This window comes from Chrysochloris asiatica, unplaced genomic scaffold, assembly GCF_000296735.1.
Source record: "Chrysochloris asiatica unplaced genomic scaffold, ChrAsi1.0 scaffold00173, whole genome shotgun sequence".
Lineage (NCBI taxonomy): Eukaryota > Metazoa > Chordata > Mammalia > Afrosoricida > Chrysochloridae > Chrysochloris > Chrysochloris asiatica.
The window spans coordinates 5,532,054-5,548,996 of record NW_006408691.1 but is presented as its reverse complement, the minus strand read 5'-3'; positions in this window follow the sequence as shown (position 1 = coordinate 5,548,996).

Below are 16,943 nucleotides of genomic sequence, written 5' to 3'. Positions count from 1 at the left end.
AGAGCCCTGGGATAAACACAAGGGGACCTGAGGACCCTCTGATCCCTTCTATTTCCCCAAATCATCACCCTGTTACTAGGTGGACGGGTCCCCCAAGGAATGGCTCTCTTCTCTCATTACATTATTTGGAAGTTGACTGAACCCCCTAAACAGAATCGGCTTTATTGTTGTGAGAAATGGTTGTGCAGAAATAAACATCTGAGCCTCCAGGGTTGGGGGTAGGGGAAGGGTCAGAGTCCCATCAGATCAGCTGGACTGGAAACCTCACAAACTTTAAGATGATGCAACCAAACGCCCTGTCCTCTTCTGGATTCCTTTGCCAACGTTTGACTTCTACTGATTTTTCGTAAATAAACTCAATTTTCACTCCCTTCACACAAATCATCTTTTTTTGGAACTGGTAAAAAAACGAGCAAGTGCCTAGGAGATGAAGGAATCAGAGGAGCATGACTAATACACTCGCACCCAAAATGAAATGAGAAGCAGACTCACAGTGCCCACTGATCTTGGCTTGGAGGAGAATGATCTAGAAAAGGGTCCATCCAAGCATCCACGGCAGAGACGAGAAGGCAGACGATGGACAGCCAGAAACCTGCATGGGCAACTGACCCTGTGTAGGTCGTGTTGGTAGAAAGTCAGAAGGCAGGCTTTCTGTCTCATGCAGGGGTCCAACTCTCTGCCAGAAATATGAGTAGCTTCAATTCTGCCTGACTTCATACCCTGAGGATACTGGCACAAAGCACTACAACGTGCATGGCTTCTAAAGAGCAGGAATTACTGTCTCGCAGTTCTGGAGGCTGGGTGTTCAACTTCAGAGTGTCAGCAGGGCCATGCTCGCGCTGAAGGCTCTGGACAAACACCTTTCTTATCTCTTCCAGCTTCTGATAACTGTAGGCATTTCTTGGCCTTCCTTGGTTTATAGATGTGTCTCTCTGTGGCGTCTTCCCTCATGTACCTGTGCCAGTTCTAGGATACCCTTCAAACGGGATGGAGTCTCATTCTGCTCTGGTACCATCTCATGTTAACTAATGACATCTTCACAGACCCTGTTTCCAAACTAGGTCACATCACAGGTGGCAGAGTTTAGGTTTCCAACATGCTTCTTTGCAACAACTTTGACCATCTGCTCCAGAATGACTTGCTGGTTAATGGAAAAACCACTTTCTGTCATCTTTCCTGCTTTTCTGCCTGGAAGTCTTCTGGGGAAGTGTCTACGTGGTACTAGCTGTTCCATTATCAATTATGGGGTTATGTGAAACACCCTGATCCTTAGTATAAAGCTAGTACTATTACATTGCTGGGTAGTACCCTGGGAGGTTAGGAAAGGAGGGTGGTCCAGGAGGTGAGGGTCATCCCTGCAGCCCCATTGTCTCTGATCCCCTAGACCTCGAGGGGCTGGACAGAGCACACAGCCTTTAAGAATCCCTGGAGGCAGAGGCAGCTCCAAGATAGCTTCTCCACGGCAACCTGGCAACGTGATTCATGCCCCATGCAGATCTATGTTTGAAAACGCTGAATGTCAAAAAGGAAGAACAGAAGTAGGCAATGAGACAGAAATAGGCACATGCAGATGAAACCAGGCTTTCGTGTGCATAGCAACTTTCTGCCAGCGATCCCGACACAATGGCGATGGGCAGGCAGAAGCGTGGAAGCTGTTGGGTCTGCTCCGTCTCCCAGTGCCTCACAGAAGTAGGACTCGGGAGGCTGCTCCCAGAACAAGGTCGGGGGTGAGGGTGGGGTAGGGGTCATTGGCTGCAGCTGCATCCTAAACCCAGCCCAGAAGCTGCACATGTGTAAAGCTCTGCCAGACACTGGATCCCTGCCTGACAGACCTGCCTCTTACCCTCCCAACTAGAAGTTCTTCCTGGACTGTCCTTTCAGACTGTCCCTGCACTTCAAGCCCTTTCCCTTCTGCACTGGCCTCTGTAACCTAGTTTAGGAGTTGGCAACTTTTTCCTATAAGAACGAAACAGTAAATGTTTTGGGCTTTGCTGGCCACACCATCTAGGCTGAACCGTCTCCACTCTGCCATTGATTGTAATGCAAAGCAGCTGTAGACAGTATCTAAATGTGGGCATGGCCAGGTACCAATAAAGTTTTATTTACAAGCACAGAAAGCCACAGGATTTGGCCTACGAACAGTGGTTTGCAGATCCCAGAACTGGAGTTGTTGTTATTAGGTGTTTTCCAATCAGTTCCAATTCATAACAACACCTCATACAACAGAACAAAACCTCGCCTGTCCTGCGGCAACCTCACCACTGTTGTCCTGGTTGAGCCCTTTGTTGAAGTCATTGTAGCAGTCCATCTTGTTAAGGGTCTCTCCATGGACTGATCCCTCCTAGTAACCTGTCCAAAGTTGTAGAGATGAACTCTCGCTATTCCTACTTCTAAGGAGCATTCTGGCTGTACTTCCTCTAAGACAAATTTGGAGGTTCTTCTGACAGCCCATGGTACTTCTAAAACCCTAATTCAAAGCATCAATTCTTCTTCGATCTTTATTCATTTTCTAGTTTTCACATGCATATGAGGCAATTATGAGAAATAAGATGGCTAGAGAAGAGTTGTTGGAACCCTGGCCTTCACTGACGCCCTTTAAGTTGACATAGGTCCCCCGCACCACTTGTCTTGTTCATTAATTTGGCCTCACTGCCCGTATGCAACCTTCAGGACTGACGTGGCCAAAGTTAGCAAATAAGAACAGGCTGCTCAGTAACGCTTGAATTTCAAACAACCTTTCCTTAAGTATCAATAAGAAAAACACTGGACTGCTAAATGCAAGTTTGGCAGTTCAAACCCACCAGCTGCTCCTTGGAAACACTACACAAGGTCAATGTGTGTTGGAACTAATTCGATGACACTTAACAACAACAACATGCAAAACCTGTGACATGCTTATACTGAATAATTTTATTTGCTGATCTGTAATTGAATTGTAGCTGGGCATCTGGTATGTTATCCAGCAGCCTCACCTAAGACCACACACACACAAATCAATCTTGCCGCTGTTAAGTCAACCCTAACTCCTGGTGACCTCACGTGTGTATAACAGAGCTCAACAGTGTTTTCAGTGGATTTCTTTGGACTGATTTTCTTCTAAGGCATCTGAGAGTGGACTAGAACCTTCAACTTTCAGTCAGCATGTGAGCATGCTAGCTGTTTGCACTGCCCAGGAATACCATCTAGAACCACAGGAGGGGAAATCTCCTGTCAACCCAAAACTCCTCTGAAGCCTTTGACACAGCAGACAGAAAGAGTCACAGCTTAAAATTCTGATGGGGAATTCATGGACCTCTCACCCACGTCTGTGGACTCCAGGATGGGGACCAGCGTGGGATGGTTGTCTCCGGGCCTGGCTGAGTCTGTGTGTCTGCCAGGCTGGAGGACTAGGTGCTGGGCTTCTTGTCAACATCTCATGCCCTGGCTTTACAGTTTCAGCAGGAGTGCCTGGATGGCCTGTCCCCTCCTCACCTGCTTACTTTTGTCCCAACATTAATTTTAGAAACAAGCATGGCATCTTATTACATGAAAAGTAGGAAGGAAAGGGATCATGATAAATGGTCCCAGATAGAGTGGGAGAAAATTGTGCAACAAAACTGAAAAGCATAAAGATTAGAAGATTAGGCTTAATGGTCTGATAGAGACACGGAGCCCAGTTCTTTTTGCTAAGTACCGTGGAGTCGGTTCTGACTCATAGTGATCCTGCACAGGGTTTCCGAGGTTGTAAATTTTTATGGGGGCAGGATGCCTCATCTTTCTCCCACGGAACTACTGGTAGTTTCGAACTGCTGACCTTGAGGTTGGCAGTCCGACTCGTAACCACTACGTTACCAGAGCTATGACCTTAATTAGTCACCTTCAATCCTGGAATTGAACCACTCCCATAGTTCAACTTCAGTCAAACAACAGACAAGTCTACAAGGCAAACAATAACACCAGGGAGGCATGCGCTCCATAGAACAATAAGCCACAAGATATCAAAAAGGCAGCAGCTGTCAAGGGCTAAAGCTCAGAAGGGACAGGAAAGAAGGATGAACGGAACTGGTAAACACAGGAGGACGTGGGAAGAGGGCTGTTACTTTATGAGCCTGAAATCAATTTCACAAGACGAAATGTGCATGCATTGTTGAATGGAAAGTGAATTTGCTATGTAGAGTTTCATTCAAATCACAATAAAAAGTTTAAAAAGGAAGGAAGAAAAGAAGGGAGGGATGGAGAAAAGGATGAAAGGAGGGAGATGGGTCATTTAAGTTAAAATTACAGGTATACCTCAGAGATACCGTGGATTTGGTTCCAGACTATGGCAAGAAAACAAATACCACAGCATAACATGTCATACAAAGATTTGGATTTCCCAGACAGCATTTGTCAAGGGATAAAGCCTATGAATGTAAGGTTTACACTATAATGGTAACAACAACAATAAATTTGGTGTGCAATAGCATCTTGAAAAAGTGAAATTTTGTGAGAATGGCCAAAATGTGCCACAGAGACACGCAGTGAGCCGGTAGACTTGTTCCACAGAGAATTGCCACAAACCCTTCATTTGTAAGAAAAACAAAACAAAACAAAACAAAAACAGTCTCTGCAAAGTGCAATAAAGCAAAATTCAATAAAATGAGATGTGTCTACCCATGTCTGGCCTGATTCACAAGCAGTTCTGTGAGTCTGAAGAGCAACTGCTGTGGTGTAGATAGGAAATGGGAGATGGGAGGGAGAGGGTCCCACGAGTACACCAAGTGGAGAAGAAAAGCATCCATCTGAGTGCTCATTGCTGAGAGTCCATGTTCTTCTTCCATTGCTTGAACTCAGCTGAGGGTGGTACTGGAATTGGAGGCCCTTCCTTGGGTTGTTGTTGTTGTTGTTATGTGCCATGGAGTCGCTTCCGACTCATAGTGACCCTGTACAGGGTTTCTGAGGCTGTAAATGTTTATGGGAGCAGAAAGCCTCATCTTTCTCCCACGGAACAGCTGGTAGTTTTGAACTGCTAACCTTGTGGTTCGCATCCCGATTAGTAACCACTACGTTATCAGAGCTCCTTATACTATAAACAGAATCCCATCAGTATCCCTATAGAAGGCCCTGTTCCCATTAATTATATTTTCTAGTTACCCAGGAAAAATAATGGGCCAATATCTTTTAGACTAGAAGTCTAGCTAACCAGGTTTCCATGTCATCATCCAATCATCCTTTGATGAATGGGGGTATATCAAGGCATAGAACTGGAAGAAGCATTGGGAATGAATCAGAAGATCTGAGTGGAGGTTCCATCTGTTCCATCTCCTAGGCGTGTGGCCTCAGGAAGAAGGTAACCACCCTGAGTCTATGTTAGATGGGAAAGTGTGGGGATGAAGGACAATGAAGATGTGGAGTCCGTGGACTTTGAGTGATCCTCATAAAACTCAGCTCTTATAATTTCATGTCATCATGATAATTATCATTGTTACTGCTTTGGATCACAGTTTCTTCTACTATGTTGTGTGTGTGGTCACTAATTGCTAGAGTCAACTCCAACTCACCTCCACCTTGAAAACAATAGGATGAAATGTTGTCTAGCCCCACATCATGGTATGATCTTGATGAAATCATTGATATGTTTGATCCCATGGTTGAGTCAAAGAACCTTAGGGAGGGTTTCCCTCATTTTCACTGACCCTCTACTTTACCACACATAATGTGCTTTTAGAATGGTTGCTCTTTTCTGATGATGTGGCCAACGTGACACAATGTTTTGTCATCCTTGCTTCTAATGAGCCTTCCAGCTATATGTCCTCTAAGACGGATTTGATCATTTTTCTGGCAGTCGATGGTATATTCATTATTCTTCATCAACACCACACTGGTGGTGGTGGTTATATACCATGGAGTTGGTTCCTCCTCATAGCGACCCTGTACAGGGTTTCCAAAGTTATAATCTTTACAGGAGCAGAAAACCTCATCTTTCTCCTGTGGAACAGCTGGTAGTTTCGAACTGCTGACCTTGCGGTTCCTAACCAGCATGCTACCAAAACTCCTTAACTCTTTATGTGTGTGTGTGTATATATATATATATATATACTTATTAGTCAATGAAATATCTAAAGATCACACTATAATCTTCCATAAAATATGCAAAACCACCTAAATCTCCTTGATGGTGAAGAATAATGGAAACAGCACATAGGAAAGCATTATGCCAACTCTGAAGTACCACACCTGTAGTATTCCCATCATCTTCATCCCTACTATGGAGACACAGTGATGGATAGGATTGGAGATTCTGGGCCAGATGGTTGGAATGCCAGGATGCCCATTAGATGATGTCTTCCAAAATCTTCAACCCCCAGTATCCAGGGTGTTTGCTGTCATTTGTTTGTTTCCCTTCCTCTAGGAGGGGAAGGGCACAATGATACTCCGGCAGACCATGCTCCAGTTGATCAGAATTGCCTCTAGCTTTCCTGAACACATTGCAAAGACAAGAGTACTGCCCAGGGGATTCCTGGGACAGGAAACCAAAAATGGATGAGGCTATAAAGTGAGTACTTCACCTTGAGGACAAGGGCCAGCCCAAGCGCTAGAGTCCAGGCACTGACAGTTCCCAGGAGCAGGAGGCAGCATGGGGAGCAGCACCTGTACTGGAGAGGACACTGATCATAAATGAAGAGTGACAGACACAGCCCCCAGGTGACACTGGGGATGCTCTGAGTTGGCTGAGCGGAGCTGGGGCACAGAGGTCCATGTATCTTCAGGCTCTGCTGGCATCCCGCTAAAAGGATCAACATGGCTTAGGTGTTTCTTAATAGACCACACAGCTTAGGTCTGAGGTCCAGAAAGAGGGGAAAGTACAAGTTGCCAAGAATAAGAATCCTCCCAGGGCAATTACTCTAATCCACTCCCCAAATGGCTCGTAATCTCTCTTTAGCGCAGAGCTTATGAGGAGGGCTGTTTCTCACCACGCTGCTCACCCTGTCCACCACACACACACACACACACACACACACACACACACACTGCCGGAGGTGTGAAGAGTACAGAGTAGCTGCTGCTGCACACTCCTGAGCCAGGTGCAGAGGCACCCCAGCACACCTACTCTCTGTGGTGGGGCCAGGTGTCACTCACTGACTCTCGCTGATGCCGAGCACCTGGGCATTCCAGGTACTGGGCTATACTTTTCATGCACACTCATTGTTCTCCCAGAACTACGCAAGGTGATGCCCCCATCCTTCAGATGAGGAAACTGAGGCTCGGTGAGACCACGGGAACTGTACAGCATCATACAAGTGGTAAAGCCCTACCCAACCCAGGCATCTGTGCATAGGCCTATGTTCAAAAAGTGTTGGTTCCTAGATAGATATGCGGGAACTTCAAAAAGTTTATGGAAAATGGAATTAAAAGAACATATTAGTTTTCCATACATTTTTTATATACTTGCATATACTCAAGGGAACTACAAAGAAGGAGTCGAGCAGAGACACAAACACCCCTGTTCATAGCAGCAGGAACCATGCAGGCAAAGATGGAAAATGCCCAAGTGTTCATCAAGTAACTGATGAATGGATACACAAATGTGGTCTGTCCACAGGATGGACTATTACTCAGCCATCAAAAGGAATGAAGTCTTATATACACGGCAGAACCTCAAAATCATGCTGAGTGAAGTGAAATAGACCAGATGCCCAAGGACAGAATAGGCAAATCCATATATAGAAAGTCCAAATAAGTAGATTAGTAGTTGCCAGAGGCTTGGTGGATGGGGTAGATAGGGAGTGACTGCTTAGGGGTACAGGGTCACCTTTGTTGTTGTTGTTAAGTGCCATCGAGTCGGTTCCAACCCATAGTGACCCTGTACAGGGTTTCCGAGGGTGTAAATCTTTACGGGTCACCTTTAGGGTGGATGAAATGCTATCAAACTGGATAAAAGTGGCAGTTGTACAACATGGTGGTGCTGCTACTAGAATCACTGAATGGTACGCTTCAATATGGTTTGTATTATGTGATGTGAATTTCACTCTGATATAAATGCATGCATGCTTGCATACAGACAGACAGGAGGTATTGGCTGAGTCCGAGTCCCTTCTGTGAAATTCCCACAGTTCAACTTGCCTGAGCATCAGTAGGCGCGCCAGAGTTTCCACGGACGAGTTCACTGGAGTCTGGCATTGAGCTATTTGTACAGCCAGCGAGCACACATTCTTGTTAGAAAAGATGGGGGGATCTGATGGGAACCTCGCAGGGGAAAGGGTAAAAGTCCACCTTCCAATCATGTCTTAGAGGTGCTATGGACTCAATGAAGGTCCAGAGCAGGCATACTCACCAAGAAAGCCTGGCCAGTGAAGGACCCTCCTCAGGGAAGTTGTCCAGGCAGGGGCTCCCCATCCAGGACCAGCACTTTCCCCAACTGCCCCTGCCTCTAGGAGCTGCCCAGATGTCTGAGACATGTTCCTCTTGGGCTCCCTGTCTGCCACTTCCCTGCCTCTTAATAACCTTAGAAAAAAAATTGCTCTGCCTCAGTTTACTTATCTGTGAAACAAGAGCAATTGCTAATTAGTGTCTGAATCTCCTGTCAGCTGAAGAGTGAAAAGGGCAAAGACTTATCAACACATGATTTCCAAGTCCACAGACGTCTTATACCCAGCTGCTCAAACACACATAAACATACCTGCTCTCCCTCTAAACTACTTTAGAGAAAGGTTTTCTACTTTTACTTCCACAAGGGTCAGCCCTACATGTGGATAAAGGACATCCTCACTCTGTAACAAGAGTTGGGGAGTAAACAAATGTCTCCCACATGCTCACATCCCCCACCCTCCCGCTCAGAATTCCCCACATGGGCTCCATGCTGTTGAGCCATGACCCTGGTTGTTGGGGAGCAGGAGACCCTCAGAAATCTAATGTGCACCCTAAACATCTACGTGACAGAGAGGACCAGTCCCCTAGGGGTGAGAGGCAAGCAGCAGGGAGAAGTTCTGAATGTGAGGAAGGAAGGATGGTTAAAGCAAGTCATCCAACCATTACAACTGGATCTTGGCCCAGCATTTCCCCCAAGAGTACTTTTGAGTGAAAATGCAGCCAAAGGAGCACTGTCAGAGTCTCTGTTTGGTACAAATGGCACACAGGCTTGGCTGCTCATCGAAAGGTGAGAGATTCTAGTTCATCTAGAGGCACCTCAGAGGAAAGGACTGGTGTTTTACCTCTGAAAAACCATCCACTGAAAACCCCGTGAAGTACAATTCTATTCTGGCACACGTGAAGTTGATGTGAGCTGGGAGACCCAGCCCTGGTATGGGATTGCTTGAGTCCACCTTCTGGTTTCCCACCATGCAAACTAGGACTCCAAGGCAGCTATGTGTTCTCACGTTCCCACCTGTGACAGGTGCACATAGGTGCTCCTGAACATCAGCTACCTGGTTCTTCTACCTGGATGTTGCGTGCTCCTTGGATCCACCTGACCCCTTCTACTCATCCTGAGAGCCAAATGCCACTTCCTCCAGGAAGCCCATCTGACTGCTTCAGACAGAAGTACCTACTTGTTCCTCCTGGCTCCTGCAATGCCACTGGTGCCTCTGTCCCCACTCAACTTAAAGTTCCCGAGGGTCCAGGAAAGGCTGCTCCACACCGCTGTGTCCCTCACAGCACCACATACAGCAGTTGCTGCATCAACATCCCATTGACAAATGCACCATAATTTACTCCTTCCTCTGACCCAGACTGTCCTTGGACAAGCTCCCATTGTCCTCCTGCCCACCTGGCCACTAACCCATTGCCCAATGGTCCTGAGGAACCCTGGGGGGCGAGAGCCTGGGAAATCACCCAGCTTGAAGAAGCAAGACGGCTTAGGTTTCCATGGAGCACAGAACATTATGAAGAGAACCAAACTAGGCTGAAAAACGCTGAGAGAGAAAGAGACCTGGAAAGCTGTACAGGCTCACCAAGCACTCCAGGGCAGTAATGGGCAGTGAATTAGCCCAGAGCCAGTGCTTTAATCAAGCAGTCCACCACATGGCTTGGGAACAGCGCCGAGAGTGGGCTGGGTGGACCGCATGCCTAATGGGGCCAGTCCATCACGGATTGCTGGGATGTTGAGATGCAGTGTCGTAAAAATAAACATGCTTACTCTTGTCTTGCATAATTGGCTCCCTAAAGAATCCTTGTTTTCCGAATGCCACCATGTCCCTTGGCCGGAAACATGGCTTTTTCTAGCATCTGGGTACACAGCTTTGATTTTTCCTCTTTGCAAAAAAAAAAAAAAAAAAAGAGGGAGGAGTGATTGAAAAGTGACTCCTAGGTGGTGCATCTTTCCTGTCTCATTTTAAAGTACTCCTGTGGGGCCCTGTGGCAGCCCTCCCCATCCTGATTCTCTCCTAAGTGTGGGTCCTGAGGTTGGAGTTCTTATCCAGCAGTTCTAGTACGCTCCAAGCAATAAGTAAAATATAATGACCCTGCCTGGGAACTGACAAGAGTACCACTCTTTAAAAAGGAAAAAAAAAATCATTAAAAATAAGTGTGGTAGCATGTCTAGGGAATCTACGAGCCGTCAGTGGGTAATTTCTTTATTCTCGCCTAAGATGGCTCTTTGCAATAATTTAGGGAATTGAATCCACAGCCAAACGCTTATTTCTCATTAGGCTGACGTCGGTCGGTCAGGGAGGGTGGCGGTGGGCTGTTCGTCAGACCCTCCCAGACAAAAACCACTGTCATTGTCCAATCGATTGCGACTCATCACGACCCTGCTGCCCAGAGGAGAACTGCCCCATAGATCTCCTAGGCTGTCATCTTTAGGGACCCACACTGCCATATCTTTCTCCCGTGTGGAGTGGAGACACTGCTGGTCAGCTTTCCCTTTTCAAGGGGGCCTCTGTTGCTCAGAAAGCAAACTGCATACAATTATTTTCTGGTCAGGAGACGCAATCATCTGATTTTGTTTTCCCCAAAATATGCCAACAATTTGACACTCTTGCATCCCTTCCAGTTCTCCTCCTGTCTTCTCTCAAAGCTTTCCTAGGCCCGCATCTCTCAGGCCCCTTATAATGGGTGTCACTGTGTTTCCCCAAAAAGCATATACTTCTGTAGCTCTGAAAAGGAGGTCTGCTTGTTTATTGGGTTACATTTTGTACTGGTAGCACTGGTGGAACTGTGGGACAAAAGTTAAAGTGTCCAGCTGATAACTGAAACGTCAGTGGTTGGAATCCACCAGCTGCTCTGAGGGAGAAAGATGTGACCACCTCCTTCCATAAAGATTGTTGTTGTTATGTGCCGTGGAGTCGGTTCCGACTCATAGCGACCCTGTACAGGGTTTCCGAGGCTGTAAATCTTTACAGGAGCAGAAAGCCTCATCTTTCTCCCACGTAACAGCCGACAGTTTCAAACTGCTGGCCTTGCAGTTCACAGCCCGATTTGTAACCACTACACTACCAGAGCTCCAAAACCCAGGCTGCTGCCATCGAGTCGATTCTGACTGCTAGCTACCCCGTAGGGCAGAGTAGAGCTGCCTCATATAGTTTCCTAGACTGTAAATCTTCACCAGGGTCCTTCTCTTCATCTTTCAAAATGCCAATCATCTGGCTAGCAGCCTAGCGCTTTAAGCACTCCTCATGAGGGCTCATCCCTTAAGGAAGACAGTCTTGGAACTCCTAGGCCGCAGTGCTCCTCTCTTCTGTAGGGACTCCGTGAGTTGGAATCCACTCAACAGTAAGTTTTTGGGTGTCTTTTTTTTTTTGCTCCTTCTGAATGAGACCCAGTTTGGAAATGGAGGATTTATTTTGCTCTGCCCCAGAGTAGAGGTGAGTCCTAAGAGCTCTTCCAAGGCTCCTGACATTTGGAGAACGAGTCTGAGCCACTTGCTTGGACACAGGACAGTAAGACACACTTCTAGGCTATCCCTTACGGGGTCTAGTAGCCAGTGGTCCCTGGGATATCTAAAACCCTGAGCTAGAGGCCAAACGCTTCTTACCCAGACACAGAGAGGGAGGTTCAGAGCCAGATGGGCTTGCTGGGATGATAGGTGTGGTCCTGAGGTTGTCTGCACAGAGAGTGAAACCTTGCCCCCAGAACATATCCAACAGCCACTGTGTTGCAGGGAAGTCTGCTAGTTACAGCAAACTGGAAGCCTTTTCCCACTCGTACCCCAAGTCTCCATGTCTCCCCATCTCCTCAGACCCTGGTATTCTCTTCTTTCAGAATGAATGGACTCCTGGAACCCACCAACCCTGAATTGTTCCAGAAGGTACATAGGGGAATTCTCTCTCTTGGACATTTGTACTATGATCCAGTAATAATGTGGGTCCAATTGCAGTTTGTGCTCAGCAAACCTCAGGGAGGAACATTGTAGGGAGAGGAAGAAGCAGGCAGGGCTGTCTGAATGGTTATGGTGCAGGGGTGGGGGGTGGGTGGGGGGGGTGGAGTGCAACTCCAGCCCTGCATACCCAGGGGCAGCTGACACCCACACCCCCAGGCTGACCAGAGGTCACAGCCCCACACCTCCTTCCTCACATACCTGTCAGGCCCACAAGAAGCAGGGAGCCAGTACCCCACAGACCGGTGCATAGCACACTGACTACTCTCAGACCCAGAGTCAATAAAGCCATGAGGAGCAAGCAAGGCTCTACAGCTGTTCCCATCCTTGTCTCCAAGGATTGGAACTTTCCAGAACCCTACAAGAAGCAGTTGTTCGAACAGAGCAAGGGAACACTAAATGTTTTAAAATTGAGAAAGGTGTGCGACAAGGTTGTGTTCTTTCACCATACTTATTCAACCTGTATGCTGAGCAAATAATACGAGAAGCTGGGTTCTATGAAGAAAAACGTGGCGTCAGGATTGGAGGAAGATTCATTAACAACCTGTGATATGCAGATGATACAACCTTGCTTGCTGAAAGTGAAGAGGACTTGACACATTTACTTATGAAGATCAAAGAGCACAGCCTTCGGTATGGGTTGCATCTCAATGTCAGGAAAACAAAAATCCTCACCACTGGACCAATAAACAACATTCTTATCAATGGAGAAAAGATTGAAGTTGTCAAGGACTTCATTCTTCTTGGATCAACTGTCAACACTCGTGGAAGCAGCAGTCAAGAGATTAGATGACGTATTGCGTTGGGCAAATCTGCTGCACAGGAACTTTTTAAAGTGTTGAAGAGCAGAGATGTCAGCTTGAGGACTAAGGTGTGCCTGACCCAAGCCATGGTATTTTCAACAACTTCATATGGATGCGAAAGCTGGACAGTGAATAAGGAAGACCGTAGAAGAGTTGGTGCCTTTGAGTTGTGGTGTTGGAGGAGAATACTAAAAATGCCATGGACTGCCAAAAGAACCAATAGATCTATTTTAGAAGAAGTGCAGCCAGAGTGCTCCTTGGAGGCCAGGATGGCTAAACTTCGTCTCTCATACTTTGGACATATTGTCAGGAAAGAACAGTCGCTGGAGAAGTATGTCATGCTGGGTAAGATGGAGGGTCAGAGAAAAAGAGGAAGACCCCCAACAAGATGGATCAGTCAGGTGGCATCACTGATGGCGTCAAGTGTGACAACAGTAGTGAGGTTGGCCCAGGATCGGACATTGTTTCGTTCTGCTGTGTATGGGGTCGCTATGAGTCGGTTCCGACTAGATGGCACCTGACAACAACAACAACCCAGCACAGCACATCTCAAGGAGATGAGAAGAACAAGGATCTGACTCAATTCACAGAATAATACTAAACATTCTTCTTCAATTCCAGAATGTCTGCTTGGTCAATCTCTCCTAACATACACAAGACTATTCCAGACACTTGAGAAAACCTCCCAGCCCAATTTTCATGAAGAACAGGGAGCTGAGGGCCCACTCCCAGCAGAGGGTCTTGGCAATCACGAGGAAAAGCACACAAGAACATTCACTCCTCTCCTAGACAGCCTGCCCTGGGGTTCTGGCCCCAGCCAACACACTACCATCTTCCCTGTTGCGTACAGAGCACCAGGAGGTCAGGAAGGGTCATTTTCCCTCTGTGTCCACAATCATCGGACCAGGCCTGGGCATCCAGGTGTGCCCACAGGGACCCAGATCTGGATGAGACTGGCGCTGGATGCTGCTCACAGCTCACCTGGTGGGTGTCATATGTCTTACAAGCATTCAGACCCATCTTCTAGATGAGGCAGAACATAAAGTGGTTCAGAGGACAGACTCAAGCCAATTGTCTGGTCTCAATCCTAGCTGTGCCTTGGACTTGCTGTGTGTTCTTGGATAAGTTACGTAACCTCTCTATGTCTAGTCTGGAAAAGGAGATAAGTAGCACTGTATGGTAAGCACTGTCAGCATTTCAAACCCACCAGTCACTCCTCAGAAACCCTATACAAGGTCCCTATGAGTAGGAACTGATTGGACAGCATTTAACAATGTAACAAAAACAACTACGTTATGAAGATGCTATGTGTGCTACTGTAGGACAAGCACTCGACCTCAAGGTGGGTTTGAACCGCAAGGTCGGTGGTTCAAACTCACCAGTCACTCCTCAGAAACTCTATACAAGGTCGCTATGAGTTGGAATGGACTTGACGGCACTCAACAGCGTAAGGATTAAGGAGTCCTGGTGTGGCGCTGTAGAATAAGCACTGGACTGCTAACAGCAAGGTCATCATCAATTCAAACCATCAGCCACTCCTCAGAACCCTTATACAGGGGCGCTATGAATCTGATCCAACTCCACGGCACTTAACAACAACAATGTAAGGATTAAAGGAGTTAAGACACGTGGAAAGTATGGAACAGCGGCTGGCACCAAGTATGCACACACATCTACATAGGCTATAGAACTTCTCATAATTTGCCTTAGTTATAGTCTATAAAGTCCCATGAACACTGAATTGCCAAAACCTCACCAGCCTTGTTCAACCTCAGCTGGGAATTTTCCATTGTTCTGCACATGCTCATGTCTGGGAATAGCCTCAAAAGGGCCACACGTGTGTTTACTAATGAAGTAAATTCCGGAATATGAAAAAATGAGGCTCAATTGTTTGTAAATGTAAATACAAATACACATATGTTGGTTTTGTTATATGCCACTGAATCTATTCCAAATCATAGTGGCCCCATGTAAGGTTTCTGAAAGATGCTGGTTGGCTTTGAACTGCTGACCTTGTGGCTAGCAGTCCAGAGTCCCATGCTAATCGACAGCACCACACCAGGAAGTCAGTTCCAATTCATAGCAATCCTATATAGGGTTTCCAAGGATAGGCAGGTGGGTTTGAACCACCAACCTTGCAGTTAGAAGCCCGGTGCTTATCCTAGAGCACCATATCAGGACTCCTCAATTCTTACAGCATCACCATAATGCTATAATGTATATATGTATGTGTGTGTATGTATATATATGTTGTTGTTAGGTGCCATCAAGTCAGCACCTACTCATAGTGACCCTATGCACAGCAGGACAAAACACTGCCTGATCCTGGGCCAACCTCACTACTGTTGCCACGCTTGAGTCCATCAATGCTGCCACTTGGCCAATCCATATCATTGGGGGTCTTCCTCTTTTTCTCTGACCCTCCACCTTACCAAACATGATATCCTGCTCCAGCGACTGGTGGTTCCTCCTGAAAATATGTCCGAAGTATGAGAGACGAAGTTTGACCATCTTGGCCTCCAAGGAGCACTCTGGCTGCACTTCTTCCAAAACGCATCTATTGGTTCTTTTGGCAGCCCATGGCACTTTCAATATTCTCCTCCAACATCATAACTCAAAAGCATCAGTTCTTCTACGGTCTTCCTATTCACTGTTTTATATATAAATGAAGTCCTGGTATGGCACTGTGGGTTAATGTGCCAGACTGCAAAGCCATTTGAACTACAAGGCCGGCAGTTCAAGCTTACCAGCTGCTCCTCAGAAACCCTATACAGAGTTGCTATGGGTTGGAACTGACTCAATGGCACATAACAACAACAATCTATCTATCTATCTATCTATCTATCTATCTATCTATCTATCTATCTATCTATCTATCTATCTATCTAATCGAGAGAGAGAGAGAGAGAGAGAGAGAGAGAGAGAGAGAGAGAGAGTGTCCTGGTGTGGCATTGAAGGATACTGCACTAGACCAATAGGTAAGGTTGAACCACAAGATCAGCAGTTCAAAACCACCAGCTGCTCCTCAGAGAGTGTATACGGGGTCACTATAAGTCAGAATCTACTCAAAGGCACTTCACAACAATAACAAATACATATATACGTATGTGTGTGTGTATAACTACATATAAGAACTCAGAACTTTTTTACTTTTTCTTGGTCAGTGATTGAGGATGTTTCCATTCCATACTCTGCTCTGCTGTTTACTCTCAGGACACTGAGCAAGAAAATGTTCAAAAGTCAACCATCAAGTGGAAAATTGATGCTTACAGTTTTTTGGAATTCTTAAAGGCCAGTATTGGAACACTATCAGGAAAAAGGTTCAACAATTAACAGTGCTCATTACAGTGAGATGCTCACTGAAAAGGTGAAGTCTAAACTTTAGATTCAATGCAGAGGACTGCTATCCAAGGGTGTTGTGATCTTACATGACAATGCATGTCCGAACACCTCTGCCCACACTGTTGGAACACTACAAAAAACTTCATTTTGAGGTGTTAAAGCATCCTCCCTATAGTCCTGATCTTGCTCCATGAGACTTTCCCATTTGGTCCCCTGAAAGCAGCCCTTCGAGAATGAAGATTCACCTCTGATGAAAAAGTGAAGACAGTGGTGCATTTGTGACTCACAGCTCAGGCTAAAACACTTTTTAATAAGGGAGTATGAAAGCTGGTTGACAGATGGGCAAAATGTACTTGAAAAGCAAGGAGATTATGTTAAAAAAAAAAAAAAGACATATTTGTCTTTTCTAAAAGTTGATTAAAATTAATTCTACAGCCAGAGTGGATGCTTTTTTACTAACCCTTGTATATGTATATGTAGATGTAGATGATGATAGATAGATAGATAGATAGATAGATAGATAGATA